General features: G+C 31.5%; 1 pseudogene across 1 annotated transcript in view; it reads left to right on the forward strand.

The window, feature by feature from the left end:
* LOC143249432 (neural-cadherin-like) overlaps positions 1-20211 on the forward strand; it is a 353442-nt pseudogene that overhangs the window by 283957 nt on the left and 49274 nt on the right. Inside the window, exons 16-17 of the transcript XR_013027781.1 lie at positions 11787-11902; positions 20029-20193. The product of XR_013027781.1 is annotated as a neural-cadherin-like (transcript). The remainder of the gene's footprint in view (positions 1-11786; positions 11903-20028; positions 20194-20211) is intronic.

A 20211-nucleotide genomic window follows, 5' to 3' on the forward strand; every position in this document is an offset into this window, starting at 1 on the left:
TTTAAGATATTCTCAACTTTCATGTCAAATTTGTTTATACAACTAATAAAATTTACTTATGAGTTGAAAGTTCCAAAATTTTAAACTTTTACAAGGAGCTTAACTCTTTAAGTTTTCTCAGAAATTTCTGATGTTGGTGATCTTACCAAGGTTAAGAGCCTTATCGAGTCAGTCAAAGAAAGGTGGCTGTGATATGAAATACACTAAAACTTTAATTACTATGGTATACATTACGCACAAATATATATTACTACTGTTTTCTCATAAATATAATATCGAAATAAAATACTCATAACAAACAATTATTTGTATTACCTAGTACTTACGATGCTATACAATTGCTTTGAACTCAGTATTCCCGTGTAAATTAAGCCCGAAGTGGTGTAAGCCTCGTCTAGTCTCAGAAATTGGAACAATAAAATAATTTGTATATATTTCAAATATGTATTTTAATACACAAAACATACCAGTCACAAGAATAACTACGATAATTTAATTGGCTTTCTAAATAACCATTGCTGGTTGAATCGACGAATGTTTTCAACACAAATTAAACTCCTCCTAGGAAGTACAGTCATTCGCTCCAAACCGAAAAACACCTTTGTAGAAAGCATATTTTAAAATTCAAAGTCACTAATCAGCGTTGGCACTACGATTACATCATCAGTGTTGGCTCCTGACTAAGTCTGGAAAGCACATTGTTAATTTTGTTTGAATTTTCAATATGGATGTCAAACAGAAGAGAAAAAACGTTTTCAGAATAAATGGAATGATATAACATAATTACAATAAAATAAATTCACTGTACCACACAACATTAAAAATAGAAAAAAAAACTTATTTTTATTTAGGGACGTTTCAAGCAAGTGCTCTTCGTCAAACTGAATTTCATTTTCATATTATGTCGGAGAAAGAATAGCTGCTTGAAACGTTTCCGCATGAAATAAATTTCTTTCTATTTCAACGTTGTGTTTTTTACAGCGATTTTCATTTTTAAAAGTATAAGTCTACATTTACGGTAAACTGTAAGTCATCTATCACAAGTGTCACGTCCTTCATAAAAGATGTTCCCTTGAGTTGTTAAGTGTGTTGAGACAACGTTGAATCAACACAGGAAGTGAACGATCATAAAAGTTGACTCAGGAACAGATCGTGCCAAAACTGAATGTCAACGATGAATTTTGGAATGCACCCGTGCTTGACATAGAGAAGAATCTGCTCTTTATAATTATAAACATTAGTGTTTTAAAATTGATAGACTTGTCATCTTGTTTTATTTATAAAAAGTGTTACTAACAAATTGTTATTCTTTTAGCATAATATTAAAACTTTCTTTTAATAAGATGGAGATGTATTAATAACATGTACTATAACATTGGATTTCGGAAGAAAATAACTTTTATTTTCTATAAAGATGACAGGAGACCCATTGCCTTCTATAAAAGATACAATATATCTAAAAAAAGAAAAACGGAAAAAATTTGTTGCCGAATTAATACCGCCTCCAGCTTTTTTAAATAGGGATTGGAAGCAATGAGATATATAATGGAGAGAATTCGTAACTGAATTTAGAGTTACGTTAATGGAAGACAATAGCTTTGATGGGAGAGCAACGATATTCCAGGGGTAAATACCCTCCTTCCCACTAGCGTTGCCTCTGAAACGAATACAAAATAACGGATGATAGGACATTGCCATCCAACTGAGCAATACCTCAAACACACTACGACCAAACAAATCAAGACATGCTAACTTGGAGCAGACAATAGGATAGAAAAGGTGTGGGGCTGAACCGATTTATGGGTATCCAGATCTTCCCCTTTATCTTTGAATTGATACTATAATAAACATTTAAAAAAACGCATGACAAGAAAACCTGCAAAGATGATTACAAATAAAAAATACGACCTTCTACTTTGAATAAAAAGTAAAAGATAACCCTTAGCTCTTTACAAAAGGTAAAATATAACCTTTTGATATTTTGTTTTCCACAAAAGGTGAAAGACAATCTTTTGTGACCTTCTGTTTCATCTGAAAAATGAATGGTTACCTTTTGTTGAATTAAAGGTTACAAAATATCAAGTTAACATAAAAATGAACTTTTATATGTATTTTGTTGTGAAACAAAAGGTGTATATAACATGATTTGATCAAACTGTATATACTGTAATTGGAGTATGAGAATGCAGATGCACGAAGTTGGAAAGTTTAAGATTAGTTCAGTACAGAGATTGGCAGTAATTTAAAATAATAAATAAGTAAACTTTACGTGTAGTAATGTCAAAAAAGTTATAATTCATAGCTTATTCCTGCGATAAATAATAAAAATATGTTATACAATGAGTAGGATCAATATATGTTACTATACGGTTACTGTATCATTGTTATTCAATACCAGTTCCTGCAAACAATTACCAATATGAATTACAATATACCAGCTACTATACATTCGCTAGCATATGCTTGCTTTCATACATTACACACGTTTACTATATTTTATGTACAAATTACTAAGATAAAATTAATATGCGCCATATACTAGGTAAATATTTACTATGCACCAGTACCATACTTTGTGTTATCGTCTGCTATGGACATGTTACTATGCGCCATTTGTCATGTAACATGAATAAGACATTTGTATTTTCAAATAGTTGTGTATTATTTAAATATCTACAAAAATGTGTTTACTGTGTTTAATTATGAGGAAGATGAAGAAGTGTTCTTATATATTAATATAATTAATATTAACTTAAAATTTATAAAAATATGTAAACACAAAAGGTGTTTTTCTTTTACCAATCTAATTGTTATGTGATTTCACTTACATAAATGTTAAAATCAACTGTAACAAGTTATTTATTATTTATCATTCACTACTTCATCATGTGAATAAGGAGTTTTTGTCTCTTTATTTTTTTCAAGTTTGGCTGAAACTAGCCGTAATAACCCCTACTCCCATGTAGATATACCTTCCAGTTCCATAAACTTCAGTTTTTATAAGATTCTTGAAATATAACTGTACGTGATGAATTTTCTGTCAGATGTTGTGCGGGCGTACTATTCACTAAAAACATTATTTTTTGAGTGTGCGTGTACAAAGATAGAATAGCGCAGGTAACTTTTTATACGTTGTACTGCCTGACGAGTTTTCCTTGCCGTGTATAGGTTAACTAGTGGCTTCCACAAGTTGACAGGCAGACAGATAAAAAAAGGAAAAATTAAATACATTAGCTTTGCTCATAAACATCACATTTCTCGCAAGAGAAATTGCGGCTGTAAAAACACGATAAAAAACAACATAAACTCAGCCATAAGCTATAGAAACAAGAGAGGTAAGAGAGAATAACAAGAACATGTAAGTTACAACTGTTACTTTTGAAACGTGAGTAAAGAATAAAACAAGCTATGCTTTATTCTAACACTGTGTTCTGTGTTTTTAGAAAACCGTTTTCATTTAGTGTGTATAAGTTTGTGTAAATACATAAAACTAATACTCCTAGACATAATTAATTTTTTGAATACGTTATAATTCGTAACAGACCATTACTTCTAACGGAAAGTTTTACTTTGTAAACTTACTTACTTCCCAAAACGTATATGAAAACAGCCTCAATTGTTCTACTTTCATAAGTTAGCTTTCTTTATCTTTAGCAAGCACTATATACGTATGTTTATAATATATAAATGGATAACAGAAACTCTCGTAAAAGGCAACAGATATGTTCATTAACTTGATTTTACATCGATTTCTTATGTTTTGATATTCAACCAATGCATATTAGATGTAAGTTTCTTAACTTTGGGTTAAATTTAAAAAATGTGCAATTAGTTCTATTACCTACATAACTTAGCACAGAAAACTTATTGTAAGTATTATGTTACGTATCCTTATTTATCTCAGACGAGTCCTCGATTTATTATGTTATGTAAGTTGCGTATTACGATTTTAAACAGCGAAAATTTGAATTTGAATTTAGAAGTTAAATGAATGCCAATATGTGTCAAATTTATGACATTTGCCAACAAGAATGATACACAATTTCCTTTCTTAGCACAAATATATTTTAATATGCAAACAACAATACAATTTATAATAAAGTTTATTACAAATAGTTATTAAAAATATTGGTTTATATACAAGTTTTATAAACTGCACCGAGTCTTCTATCTGGTCGAAAACTGAATATTTTGTAGACGGTTCGGGTCCACGATAAACAAATTAATTCTGAGTTGATAATGTTACACCTTCCTAAAGCTAGCTAGCTTGGTTGGCTTCACACTGCTTATAAACTGACTTTTTACCGACGAAGATACTTAGTGTTATCATAGAAATACTGACGTTCGAAGTTAATTCATTGAAGTTAGTAATGCTCGAAATCTATAAACGTTCCTGGTCAAATATCTGTAGTTTTCCAATTATTAAGCGCTTGTCACAATTATAGCTTCCGAGGATTATAATGTTCTGACTATAGTGACCAAACAACATTAAATCTCTGTCCCTTAGCGCGTAGATTTATAAGCTTTTAGGCGAGGTTCTAGACAGTTCAATTAGCAAGAATATTGACAGTCATTAGTATTTTACATACATAGTACATTGTTGATTCTTACCCTCGAGAATCTTCTACAAATTTAGAGAACAAGCGGGAGTTGCACAATATACATTTAATAATAAACGTTACACACATTAAACTGAAACAAACGTAGATATTTAAATAAATGTATAACAGTACATTTGTTATAATATATAACCGATGTTTCCAAAATATTGCTCTCTATTTTATAAGATAGAAAATATGGATACGATATTTACTGATCTTACAGATAAGTATTATGTTACTTAGTGAAACATTTTAACATGTATACGTTTATTCATTGATTAGAATATTAATACTCGAAGAAGCAACGATAAGATGACTACACAAAAGTTACCTTGTGATTATGTTCATCGCATGCTGTACCAGAAACAGCAGGTTTTGTAGTAGTGGTGCTGAATGAATGGTACAAGTTTATTCATAACTCAATGAAAAATAAACGATATCTATTTCAATGAAAGCGTCGTTTGTTTATATATAATCTTTTTTCTGTACTTTACATCAACACTGTCATCAGCAACTATACGATTTTACTTTGAAATAACAGTTTTCATCTTCAGTTAGAAATTCGACGCGTGCGTTAATATGGGTTTTGAAGCTTATATCTAAGAACTAAATACAAACAAAAACATCCGCAAAATATTCATCAAAATATTCGAATGTCATTGATTTCACACAACGTATAAGGTACTGGAAAACATACATTTTGATCATTTGGCTAACAACTGCTAAACTATCAATTTAACATCACGTGATTAATGTTATTGAAACAATAATTACACACTTGTTGCTCTTCCCAAATTGCACATCCATCAAACGAAAAACGTTTAATTTTAAACAGAAATGAAGGATCAGTTATATTTATTCAGTTATAATATGGTTAATTCTTTTAATGCGTAACTGATAGCTTATAGTATTTTTGTCTTTTAATAAAATACTTTTATACTTTTCTAGTTTTTAAAGTTATATTAGTTTTATTTATTAAATTGTGTAAAATCATAAAAATAGAGTAAAACTACTACTGCCATGTTTAAAAACACCTGACTATATCCTTCCAGTGGTTTTGGAAACAACTTTGAATGAAATTTCGTAATGATTAAATACTGTTTTCCTCTTGTATATTTTCGTAAATATTGGAAGAAGCCTTCTGTCAAACACTGTGATGAATCAATACTGTTTTGTTTTTAAGCATGTTAGTAACTAGTGGAAGTAGTTTATGAAACTCTGTAGTTATCCAATGGTGTCTCCCTCTTATGTATATTGGTAAACATTGGAACTACACTTCTGTTAAACACTGTCATGATTCTAGACTGTCTTGTTTTTGAGTATGTTAGTAGAGTGGAAGTAATTTGTGAAAGTTTGTAATGATTCAATACTGCTTCTTACCCGAATATGTTGACAAATACTAAACTTAGTTTATTACATGTATAACATGTTTAAAATAATTTCATTGTAACGAGTATGGATTATTTCGTATAAGTCAACTGCAACAGTAAAGGTTTTCTTTGTCAAAGAACGTTAAGATGGTTAGAATGTTAATAGCAGTTGTGTTAGTACTAAAGATAACTATGTATCAACTTTTTAGTCTACATTAAATTACACATAACATAGTTTCGACAAAGTATGTTTACATGCTTTGTTCAGGTCAATAATAAGGATGGTTTGCTTGTTTTCGGATATTCGCACAAAGTTACTCAAGGGGCTGTCTGCGCTATCAAACCATAAATTTGAAGTGATATACTAGAAGAAAGGAAGCTACTTAACGGTATTTACCGCCAATGTTTCGGCTATTCTTGTCAGACAGAATGATAGGATTTGACCGTTATAATTCACTCACGGCTTGAAGGTGTGGAGAACGATTTTGTTTTTTGCGATAACAGGACATAACCGATGACTCATCAAACCCATAGTCGCGTACGCTAACCACTGGGCCATGCTCGGTCCATCGAATCCACTAAGAAAATATTGGTATTGTGTTGGAAAATATATAAAGAAAAATAGAGGGTGTTGTATCATTTGATTTTTTTCTTTTGAGACGATATTTTAAAACCTTATTCCGTCTTCAAAGAAAATAATCTTAAAATTCCCATCACTTCCGAAATACTTTATGAGCTTCCTTGAAAAAAGGATTGAGAAATATGCAGACAACAATGCATCATGTGAAAAATGGATCAAATGAAGGTATGGTCTATCTTTCATCGGTGTCAGAATTTCATTTGGATTCTCTTATAAGAGAATTTCTGCGTCTTAAGAGTATTTCGTGTTCGTGAAAAGTCGTTTCATGACATGTATCTGCAAGCTACAATATATAATTTCAATAAAAACATCATTCATATTCATTCTCAGAATGTTTGAAATCTGTTGTCAGCTACACTTTTTTACAAGTAAGACCTTTAACTAATATTGGTCAAATTTTACATAGGCATAGAGTAAAAACCTAACACAATGTAAGTTTCTGTATGATCTATTATTTTATGATGTAGTTGGAAAGGATATCATCACAGATGGAAGATGTGAAGCAGAGAATGTGCTATGACTTAATAAGCGACCAAACCGTTTCTGACATCTCCAATTTGGATTATTGTGCAAATAATATTCATCTAGTACATAGATTATATTCTGCAGACCAACATTTGACGAAAAATGTAGAATTTATTATTTATGTAGCAACACGTTAAGTTTTATGAAAAATAGAGGTCTTCTGGCAAGAAGAGGAAAGAAACATTGGTCTGTTATTGAAAAACGTATTTTAGGTCAAATTAAATGTATTTGTTTCTTAATGCAACAATAATTAGGTGCTTAAGAGCATTGAAAACGAATATTTCAATTAAAATAAAATTGAACCTTTAAAAAAAAGTGAACATTCACCAATAATGATGGCTATTTTAAGCAAATATTCTTTAGCTAAAAACATGCTATAAATGTTCGTTTTTGTTGCTGTATTTTATTTCTATGAAGCAGTAGGTCGTAGTGGGATGGGGTAAAATTTTTTTGTTGTGATAAGCATTTTACTTACATTTTTACCAAACAATCAGAAGCTCTAAACGATGAAGATGTGCAGTTTTATGGAAACAATTCAACTTAACTGTCAAGAGTAATTAGTTTTAGTCACCTATCTCTCTTTGTCCCTAATAGTCAGATAACCGTGTATATAAAAATGACTTTGTTTCATATTGGCTTCCAATGGCTTTATAGTAAGTTTGAGAGCTTTTGACGCTAAAAATCATGTTTTAATACCCAGGATACGTAAGCAATGATAGCCCATTGTGTAGCTTTGCACTTAACAACAAGCAAATAAACAAAGGCATTTAATATCTATAGTGGTATTGCTAGTCGTGGCTAACTAAAAGGATGCTGTTTAAGAAATAAATGAAAGAATAAAGACCTGAAAAAACGTAAGTTTATACTTTCGGTGAAAATTATCTTTATATTTATTTTTGGTCTTGTGTACAAAGACCAATGTATTAATTAGTTAATTAATCATATTGTCTTCTAACCAAATTATGTGTTGTCGTTAACTATTAGTTAGAGAAAAATACAATAAACACCGCTTCCTTTTGAAACATTTGAATGCTAAGCAAACCTGTGATGGATCTGAAATTCCATAGCTCATGAATGTGACGACGCCGCTAAACAAGGTTAGCATTATCAGCTGTTGGTATTTATAAGAGTGACAGTCAGTCTTCTTATTCGATTCAAAATAAATTATTATATTCGTAGCAGCTATTGCTGCTTATTGGCTGCATTCTCTGTAGTCAAATGTTCAAGATTAATTAGAACTGTTCCTGAACCCTGGAGGTTTCTGATATGGCTGTTTAGTTTATGTGTAAATGAGTCGCTGTCCAGGTTATAAATGCTAAGACCTTTATAAGTATGAAATATATTATTTCTGAGTGATTTGAATATAAATGGGTGGTATATAATTGTCCAATAAATAAATTATTGCTTTTTGCATTTCAAAAAATATAAAATGATAAAAGACTTCAGATTACACTTTCTTTTGAAGCTCTGTGTTTAACGTCTCTTGCTTGACATACACTAAATTCTGCTATCATTATGTGATTATACATACGTTCAAAATTATTTCTCTTCTGTACGACACTTATTTAATTCAAACCTCAACTATGTGGCTTCTAAGCTTACTTCTCATTCTCTGCTTAGGTTCAAACTTAAATCTCTTATGTTATGACACCTTCTTAAATCAGATCTCAGCTATATGGCTTTTAAGATTACTGAACATTTCCTACTCAGATTTTAACTTAAATCGCTTCTTTGTGATAGCTGTTTAAATCAAGCCTCTGTTATGTGACTTTTACGTTCACTACATGTTCTCTTCTATGTGACTTTTACGTTCACTACATGTTCTCTTCTATGTGACTCTTTCGTTTATCTATCAATCTCCCCTGTGAACTTCTGCCTTCTGTACAACTTCTTTGATTTGGTCTTTCCTATACCTCCTGGTCAAGTATTTATCCATTTTGTATTGGCTCGCATACAAATTTGTTTCAAATTGACATTTCAATAAATCACTTCCATTTGCGTGGATTTTTTAAAAATAATTCTTCTGTCTTCCCTGACACTTGTATGATTCCAAAATATCTTGCATTTCATGTAGCTTCTGATGTCAGTTTCTGGTTATAGAAAAAGTTACTCTTATATATTTTCCAAATGTAATATTTATAGTAAAATTTAAAAAAATAAATATAAATTAAATATATATTTTCAAACAAATGGCGTTCACTCTTTTAAAAACTGAATATCAGAATATGCACTGAAACAGAGTTTAACGAGATTAAATTTATCAATGCTTATCCAACTCTAATAAAATGTTACTGCTTTACAAATTAAAAATACTCTTTCATCGGATTCGGAAGTGTTAATAATTTATGTGCTCAAAGTGAATTATTACAGTGGTTTAAAAACCGAGTGTGTGTAAATGTAATCGATTCAGGTGTCCAGATTTATAGTTTATATGTTGAGCATATAATTAAGCAGACGTTTCTAACATAAACCTCGAATGCACCCCCATCTGTGTGAGATTATTGGCAATCCTAAAAATATATATACCAAAGCTTAGAAAAAATTGTGTCATCGGATTAAAATCACCATTGCTGGTAGAAATCTACCAAAAATGAGGTTTATGGAAGATAAATACAGTAAAATAGATACTACATCAAGTATAATAAATATGGTTATCCTCCTTAAAAAAATACTGTTTCAATTTAAACCAAAGCTGTTGAATTGTACATTTAACCTTGTTTTTATGTAGGAATAAAATATATTGTATGCTTTACTTTCTCCAGAACAAAAAAGAGATAAGTGTTAATGTTGTCATATAAGTACTCCTCAGAGAGGGCAAAAAATACATAAAACGCCACATTAGTTATATTTTTAGAAATTTTTCCCCTTTTTGACACAGTATTTCTTTTGTAAAATGAAACCAAAAATTTTATTGTTTGAGGATTTGTTCATCAAACATTTCTTGTGAGACAAATCTTACTCTGATTGATAAAACTTACCACTATGAATTTGCTTTATGTTCTGTGTCACTTTTACAAGTAACAGCTTTCCCTTACAAATGTAATATATTTTTAAAAGTCAAAGAATATGTTTGTTTTACTAATACAAATCTCTCATTTATTTTCGGGGTGAAGCACGTATTCGTGTAATTGTTAAGCTACCAAGAAAAGTTTAGTTCATAAAACACTACAACACTGCTTTTCGGTTTTAGAATTTTTATTTGCATATTAGATAAAACTTTAATATGAGTTCATTTGATAATATGGCAAGAGAAATAAACGAGAAAATTTCTTTTTTTCAAAGTATGTAATGCGTAGGTGCATTTTTTGTTGCCATCCTACATGTTAGTAAATCAAAATTAGGGTCTGAAAATCTCTGAACTGGCCAATATAGACAATATGCACATGACTTACAGGCTGAAAATACCAACAGTGTATATGTTTGCATCTTAAAATTACATTTATGTTTTATATTTCAATATATCTTATTTTTTCTTGTCTTCCTATTCACGAAGTGAAAGGCATTACATACGTCAAGAAATGTTATTTTGAATTATAACCTCCTACAAGAAATCACCAAATAAAGAATTCTCAACAAGCAAAGCTTACTTAGACTGTGTCTAATCAGTCAGCTTAATTATTGAAAAAAGAACTGCAAACTTTTTGTGTAGGGCATAATTTATAACTATATGCTGAAATCTATTTATACATATATATTTGGTATCCAGATAATATATAAACAAAATTCTTCCTCCTCCAGTAGCACAATGGTAATTCTTGAGACTTGTAATGCTAGAAATCGGTTTCGATACCCGTGATGGGAATAGTACAAATAGTCCATTAGCCCAAAGTGTAGCTTCACGTTTAACTACAAACAAACAATAATAAAAATCAAAACCATTCATATAATAACCGCTTTCATATTTTTTGTTGTTAAGTACAAAATTATCCAATGGGCTATTCGTGCTTTGCCCACCACGTATATTGAATACAATTTTTTAGCGTTATGAGCCCATAGGTTTACCGCTGAGCCACCAGAGGGAGCAATTACTTTCAGTATTCCTTTTATTGTATAAAAAATTTATCAGTACAAAAGGTACAATGTAAAACCAAGAAAACATTGAAACAAATATTTTAAAATAAATTAAGGACAAAACTTTAATAATTAACAGAGAATATTTTTAATTTTTAACTAAATACTGTCTTAGTTTTTCTTTTGAAGTTTTATTAAATATAAAAAGAAAAACAGTGAAATTAAAGTTTTTACGATGATCATGTACTTTTATTAGATGATAAAATAGAGTAAATAAATACTGAATATTAAATATTATAGTTTCATAAAATTCAAAAAGAAAACAGTGATACAAGTGTTTATTAAAGATAAATACGGACTATTAATAAATAATGTAAATATATAATGATAACGTTAGAGTGTAGCAATTTTTATGAACATCGTTTGTAGATTGATTCTTTTTGGAACATGTTCAATTTGGCTTGTGTAAAATTCACTAATAAATTTGTTATTTTAATGCTAGAACTAGTAGTCAAAAATGAAAACGGGCCTAGTATGGCTTTGTGATTAGGATGATCGACTTACCTTCTGAGGGTAGGAAGTTTGAATCCTCATCAATGATAATTTTAAATGGTACTAAAATGTTTGTTCTCACCACAGCTTCTCGAATCCGGTATGAAATCACTCAAGGAAACGTAGGGGGCGCCTTTGCGGTAAAAAATGAGACAGGTGCTATCTACGTAGCGGGACCTTTAGATTATGAGACTCGAAAAGAGGTAAGACAGAAGTAAAGCTCCTATTTTAATTTAATGTTTATTAGTTTTCCAGGATGTATTTAATGTAGACTGACAAAACGTCATTTAAAGTCTTTGTGTCAATACAGTCAGTGTGTGTATACTTAATGAGCTAAGAAAGTTATGAATAAGGTATGTTAATAATTCGTGTAAAATAAGCTTAAGACTATAAAAAATGTCATGTTGCAATATTTGCTTTACTGTAAATAATAGCAAGTCATTAAAAATTGTACTGAGAGATTTTACAAGTGGATAACGAATGCGAACGCACTTTACGCATATGTTCGCTAAATGACTAGCTCAGAGACCGCTTGCCCAAAAATCAGGGGTTCATTTTACCCCGATAGACACAGCAGATAACCCATTGTGGCTTTGCTGTAAGAAAATACACACACGGAGACCGCAATGAATGCATACATAAACCTCAAGTTGCCTTCCTCAATCTGAAGGTTGTTTGGGTTATTGTTTTTATTCTTTTCGAGAAGGTCACGTTTTATTAATTGCTTGAAAAAGTAACGTGACTGGTATAATTATATAAATATATATAACATTAATTCACGTCGAGAATATTTTTTTCAAGTATGGTGGATTTTTATCTGGCACCTACTGTCTTTCAGTACGTATACATTTTCTCAACAGATATATAAACGCATATTTAACCGTTTCCTCAGCACACTTTATAAACATTCTAACACATTTAAGTTTCAGAACATTGAAAAGCCGTGACTTATCATAAAATTTCTTTCAGCAATTAATGTGAACGAATTTCATGTTTAAAGGAAAATAATTATTGTAACATGTTTTATTTATTTAACATAAATAATTTAAACTGCATTTTTGACACTATCGTATTAACAATTCAAAACATTTATTAACATTCTTACTGATCCCAAAACATTGAGAATTTATTTATGATCACCATGAAATGATTTCATTGATTGAGAGAGGGTCCGGTATGGCCAGGTGGGTTAAGGCGTGCGACTCGTAATTTGAGGGTCGCGGGTTCGCATCCTCGTCACACCAAACATGCTCGCCTTTCCAGCCGTGGAGACGTTATGATGTGACGGTCAATCCCACTATTCATTGGTAAAAGAGTAGTCCAAGAGTTGGCGGTGAGTGGTGATGACTAGCTGCCTTCCCTCTAGTCTTACACTGCGAAATTAGGGACGGCTAGCGCAGATAGCCCTTGATTAGCTTTACGCGAAATTCAAAAACAAACAAAACAAGACCGAGAGAGTAGAATGTAATGAAAAAAAGGCATTTTTTCTTATATTTATTGAATATTAAATTAGACACTTTCATCCAGATAGAAAGAAACAACAACAGTACTTGAAATAAAAAATTCAATAAGGAAAAAATTATTGTAGAACTTTCAAGTGTTTTGCACTCGAATTTCTCTGTATAAAAGATTATACTTCAAACTCTTAACAATACTTGATTTTTTCGAGTTTCCTTAGTAATACTTTCCTTGTTTATTATTTATTGCCTTTTTATGTTCTGGATAACTGTCTCTTCCTGATAATTTATCGATCTATAGATGTTTTTTTCTAATGTCATGATCTAGTTCGGTAGAATACGATATGATGTATAATGATGTTTTTGTATTCTAGTTAGTTGAAGAGCACCTTATTATTTTTAAAGCAATTTAAGTTTGCTTCAGTATTTTAGTTCTTGCTTGTGTCGTGAGTGTATTGCGTGCTCGTAGTTAGACATTCATGTTTGATGTCATTTGAAAGTAAGTTAAATGACAGTTACTATTATCGTATTTCGTATAATAATGTCATAAAGGAGATTAGTGGATGTAGCACTGACTAAACTGTGAACATATTATAGCATTGTTGTATAAGAGGAACTTTAATTAAAGAAGAATCTGCATGATTAGCGATTTCTAAGGCAGTACACAGAAGCCTTCGTTCCAATAAATTCTAGCATTGTAATAAAATACACTCTCGTCGAATGATTTTCTTTACTTTTCTCTCTATGACATAGAAACAAATTAATTTGGTTTTTCAACTGAAATTAAATAACTAATCTTTTAATAAAATATTATTAAATAAATTAAACGAACAATTTAAATGCACGTGATATAATAATTTTACAAAATATCCTGGAGTGTAATTTTTGTATTTCTATTATTTTTTATTCTTTATTCAACATGATTTCTTTTTATTAGTTTTATAGTATTTTTCATAATAAGAATTAATAGTTCTGTGATATTAAGATATTTTTAAAATACTTTATAATGGCTGTTTTTTTTTTTTTTCATTACAATTCCATGAGTCTGGTCTTAAGGTTCTTTCACCTTTGCTGCTTGTCTTTCTGGAAACACAGTACTGGTGATACCGACAGTGGTAACCTACACACTTCAGTGGTCAAGACTGATGGTATTGGTATTAAAAACCAATACCCCCAGTGGTCAAGGTTGATGATATTTATGTTAGAAACCAATACATCACAGTGGTCAAGGTTGGTAATATTGATATCAGAAACCAATACTCCGCAATGATCAAAGCTGATGATATTGACATTAGAAACCAATACTCCACAGTAGTCAAGGTTGGTATATTGATGTCAGAAACCAATACTCCACAGTAGTCAAGGTTGGTGATATTGATATTAAAACCAATACCCCACAATGATCAAAGCTGATGATATTGGCATTAGAAACCAATACTCCACAGTAATCAAGGTTGGTGATATTGATGTCAGAAGCTAGTACTCCAGACTGGTCAAGGCTGGTGAGAGTGATATCAGAAACCAATATCGTAGAGTGGTCAAAGCTGGTGAGAGTGGTATTAAAAACCAATGTCCCAGACTGGTCCAGGCTGATGATACTCCACAGGTTAAAACAAATACTACAAAGCGTTCGATGAACAGGGGCCTACCTATGTTGAAGTATAAATTTAATTTGTCGCGGGTTTTAACTATGCAAAAACAATCAAATTTAGTACGAACGTAATATATTCTCTTTAGTATATACAGAAAAAAAAGAATCGTTAAACAACACTTATTATACAAGATAGCCCACTAGGACGTATCAATCTGTCTGTTTATACAAGATAGTCCACTAGAGCGTATCAATTTGTCTGTTTATACAAGATAGCCCACTAGGACGTATCAATCTGTCTGTTTATGTCTATAGTTTAAACAGTTGTTGAAGTTTTGTTACATTGTAATATTGATAAAAATACAACATAACTAGAGCTCTTTGTTATGTAATATTTTCATTGCAAAATCTTGGTTTGTTTGATTTTATTCGAATATTCGAGCACAGCTAAAAAAGGGTTATCTGTGTTAGCCGTCTCTCATTTGCACTGACAGACTAAATTGGTGAAAGCTAATGAACAAATTTAATCTCAAACGATTGAGCTATTCCAATTGAATAGTGGAATTTAACGACCACCCTTGTAACGCATACGTGACTTCAAATTGTGGAGAGCAATTGTTAGGTAACCGTTGACCCTAAGATCCATAATCCATCATGCTAAACAACAGGCTATGCTCGATATTTGTAATTTCTTATAATTATAAGCTATATAATGTAAATGAGTGGCAAAAACCATGAAAAAGTACATTCATGTATATGTTTGTTTTGTTTTGAATATCGTGCAAAACTACTCGAGGGCTATCTGTGCTAACCGTAACTAATATAGCGGTGTAAGACTAGAGAGAAGGCAGCTACTCATCACCACCCACCGCCAACTCTTGGGCTACACTTTTACCAACGAATAGTGGGATTGACGATCAAATTATAACGCCTACACGGCTGAAAGGGCGAGCATGTTTGATGCAACGGGGATTCGAACCCACCCACAACCCTCAGGTTACGAGTCGAGTACCTTAACACCTGATCATGCCGGGCCTCATGTATATGTATAATCTGTTATGCAGGGTGGGACTAAAGCTACCATACAATTGTGTGGAGAACTATTTAAATATAACATTATACGTTTTATAATACCAAATAAAACTTTGGTTTAGTGTCTATCCTTTTCAGCATAAAACAACGTGCTAAATATAAACTAAACCAACAGAAGTAAATTAAAGTAAGTTATATAGTATCTCCAACTATTTAATTAAAGTTGACATCAGTAGTTTCGAAATATACTGCTTTTTTCATGTGCAATATCATGTGTACGTCTCTATAACATGAGGTTAACGAAACATATCAGCAAAAGCATACATTTCCAAGAGGGTGTTGAATGTTATAAGTACTGACTCCCTCTCCAACGTTATTTGAGGAGATGATGGTGAAATAATCAACCACGGTTTAGTTACACTGTTTTATGGCCACGTATTATATTAAACTTGCGGGTCAACCGATAGTTGTTGGGCAAATAAAATTGAAGTAAAACAGTTACCCAGTAGAATTTAAATGTAAATAAAACACGTTCTCTTAAATGAAGTAGTTGCTTACAAAACTGTATTACTTTTCTTCAAATAACATTTTCGCACACTTACCACTCTGGGATAACGTTCATTTATTCTTTTTTTGTGTGGTATTCGTCGAATAAATAGTTCTATTTGAAAGTTTATTTCACCAATATATGCGAATGTGAGTTTAAAACGAAAAGCATCTGTGGAACTGAAATCTAATGGAATTTTTATGCAAATAACTTAGGATTCATTTTGTTATTGTTGTTTGATTACTTGTTTAAACCCAAAGCTGCACAATGAGCTTTCACATGAAAGGTAAAAATAATTAAAGCATAAATGTTTTACCAAAATCATAATTTAGTAGATAAAAAACTCCTACAACCTAGAGCTGTTTTGTTTTGTTGTTTAATTTCGCGCAAAGCTACACGAGGGCTATGTGCGCTAGCCGTCCGTAATTTAGAAGTGTAAGACTAGAAGGAAGACAGCTAGTCATCACCACCCACTGCCAACTCTTTGGCTACTCTTTTACGAACGAATAGTGGGATTGATCGTCACATATAATAACCTCCACGGCTGAAAGAGCGAGCATGTTTGATGTCACCTTCAGATTACGAGTCGAACGCTTTAACCCACCTGACCATGCCGGGCCTCAACCATAGAGCAAATGAATTTTTTACTCTCATCTGAATAAAAAAATAAAGAATATTATGGATCTTTTTTTCCCGAAAAGTCATTGTTAAAAGTTACTATGATATTTTTATGATATTTTTGCTTATAAATGAAATTTTCCGTCTTAAAGTAGAGTTGCTTAATTAAGTAGGTCATTTTCTAGTAATCAGTCTTTCGCAGATGATTTAGTACATTTATTATAAAGACTGTGAATATTTACAGCTCAAAAGTTCACATGATAACCACAACCAATAAAAATCAGTAGTGATGCGGCATGTATGATAACTATACTTTGACATAATTTAGCGTTTCGTAGGAAGTGGACACAACCGAATTTTTTTTTATTTCTAGAAGAGTATATAACAACCATCTATGGCAAAAAATGTTCAAACATTCATATCATAAGTGTGTGTTCAAAATGAGGACTTAGAATTTTTAAGACAATGATATACTTGTATTTAAAGGTATTAAGAAATAAAGGAATATGAATCAATTTGAGACACTAAAACCATTAATAAAGAAATCTGCAATAATTCGTGCCACAATTTATAAGCAAGCTTCAGCGACTTCTAACAGATAAGTATCTAGGATTACAAAGCTTAATGGTAAAAAGCTGTCTACATACTGTGGATAATAGTACACGACGTAATAAAGAAGGATCTTTGTCTGGAAAAGTAATACATGTAATTTGTACCTGAGTTATTTCCATGCCATATCCTTCTGTCACATAATTCAAGCTTTTGAACAATAAAATGGCTGCTCATGCTATTACAAAGTAAAATATATCAAGCAACTGACAGTGTACAGAGCTTGTGGATGTCTATGTGATTGGATTGTTGAAAATAGTGTTGGGAAACCGTCATCCTGATATACTAGTTAACGTAACAAATTTATTATTTTACAATTGTTAAAGCACATAGAATTTGATAAGTGTATTTCACCTTTTTTAAAATATGGACAAATATCTATTTAAGTTGTTTGTCAGTTTCATGTATAGCATCATGCGACCTTGAACCAAAATAGATATAAAGTACTCAAAGAATTTCCGTTTAAAAGTAGAACATAGTCACGAAACTAGTAGTTCTGTGAAGGAAAAATGAAAATGAGCAGGAATATTCAAGGATAGTATATTTTTGAGACAAGTGTCTGATTCTTTTAATACCGTTTTCTTTTCGTATCGATTTTTGTATTTTAAATGCATTACGTGGATTTTAATTTTAATATATTTTATAACAACTGTCTCAAGGAAAAAACATTAAACTGTAAGTGATAGATTTCTCTTTGCTGACAGATCCCGCAAAATCTTTAATCAAATACTATTCCAAAGTTTCCAAGCAGCACTAATTCAACAAAAGTAGTTACTGAAGTGCTTTAAAAGAATGAATACTCAAAGTTTCTTAGGATTTTATAGTGAATATTAAACACTCTGAAGACTTGAGAAAAAACTTTTATAAAAACATTGAAGCAAATGCATTATCTTGATTGTTCAAGTTACGGATATTGTACAATGGCTTGTGTGATAAAAGAACAAAAAAACAACAGAATCCAGTTTCCTCAATTTATTGTGTAATTCTAAAATGTCTGAAAATTGATTAAAACAAGTTCAAAAGTTTTAATACGTAATTTATTTTATGAGTGTTGTTAAAAAAGGAACGTCTGATCAAGGTTTGACCCAGTTTTCTGCTAAGTTGGTTGGTTGTGCTTTCCAAAATTAATTACTTCAACTATGACAAACCAAATAGAGTCAATCTCAATCTTGACATTAGTGATTAATGAAGTCTCTAATTCCAAAAGTCAAGTGAATAGTCAAATCTAATTAAAATGTTACAAATCAGAGAACAAGTCCTAATCTAACGTAATACTTATTTGCGCTAAAAATCCAATTTAAGACTTTGAAAGTTGATAAATTTCAAATGAACAGAGCTCATAATAACGTAAACAAGATGTTGCTATTAACTTTGTAACATGTTTTAGAAGTATCGCGTTTAAATCTAATGGAAACCCAAATACAAGTTCTTTTTTTTGTACTTGTTTAAAACGTAATTTGTTTCACATTCGTATTCACATATTTTATTCAGTGAAATATACGAGCTCTAATAACTATTTTGAAAAATACATTTTATACTTTTCTAGATAGGAAATTCTAAATATAAGTTTTTTTACAGCAGTGAGATGAATAAGTATAGGAAACTGTCTTAACTTTCTGTAAGAGCTAAAAAACGTAAAAGTAATGTTTACAGCAACATAACTTTAATTTACCGTCAAATTATATCAACAAAAGCGTACACAATATTAAAAGTCTGCTTGAAAGAGAAATTTGGTGAATGGTGAATTTTTTGTTTCTGTATTTAAGATATATTGAATAATATTAATCAGATATCATATGCACGTTATTACTTTACGTGAAGCTGATTTCATAGAAAGTACGGAACCCATTAACAAAGGCCCGGCATGACCAGGTGGGTTAAGGCGTTCGACTCGTAATCTGAGGGTCGCGGGTTTGCATCTCCGTTGCACCAAACATGCTCGCCCTCTCAGCCGTGGGGGCGTTATAATGTGGCGGTCAATCCCACTATTTGTTGGTAAAAGAGTAGCCCAAAAGTTGGCGGTGGGTGATGATGACTAGCTGCCTTCCCTCTAGTCTTACACTGCTAAATTAGGGACGGCTAGCGCAGATAGCCCTTGTGTGGCTTTGCGCGAAATTCAAAAACAAACAAAAAACAAACCCAACACTAATCCGCCCAGAAAATGTCTAGTGAGTAAGATAAAACACTTAAAGTTTTGACACTTTGTGTCCATAAAGGAAACACTTTCTGTAATAATCTCATTTTTTATTAGATTAAGGCCCTCTTAATAATTGTGTGCGTTCAACTAGAAATGAGGCCGTTACGTTTTTTTTAACCAGACCGGATGCATCAGGAAAGCTCCTTCGATGATCCTCCAGTTAATGAAAGTATTTATTTGTTTTGTACATTACAAGTCCTCGTCCTGATCCTCAGCCAGCGGAGCCAGAGATGTTCGTTTAACGATAATTATGTTTTCTCTTTTTGTTTGTTTTTCAGTACAAGCTGCGCTTGGTGGCTTCAGATAATCTTAACGAGAACTACACCACGGTGGTTATCTATATTAAGGACGTGAACGATAACCCTCCTGTTTTCGATCGACCCACCTACGAGACGCAGATTACAGAAGAAGATAATAGGAAACTGCCCAAACGAGTGCTAAAGGTTATGCAACTTGTGATT

This window comes from Tachypleus tridentatus, chromosome 1 (assembly GCF_004210375.1).
Source record: "Tachypleus tridentatus isolate NWPU-2018 chromosome 1, ASM421037v1, whole genome shotgun sequence".
Lineage (NCBI taxonomy): Eukaryota > Metazoa > Arthropoda > Merostomata > Xiphosura > Limulidae > Tachypleus > Tachypleus tridentatus.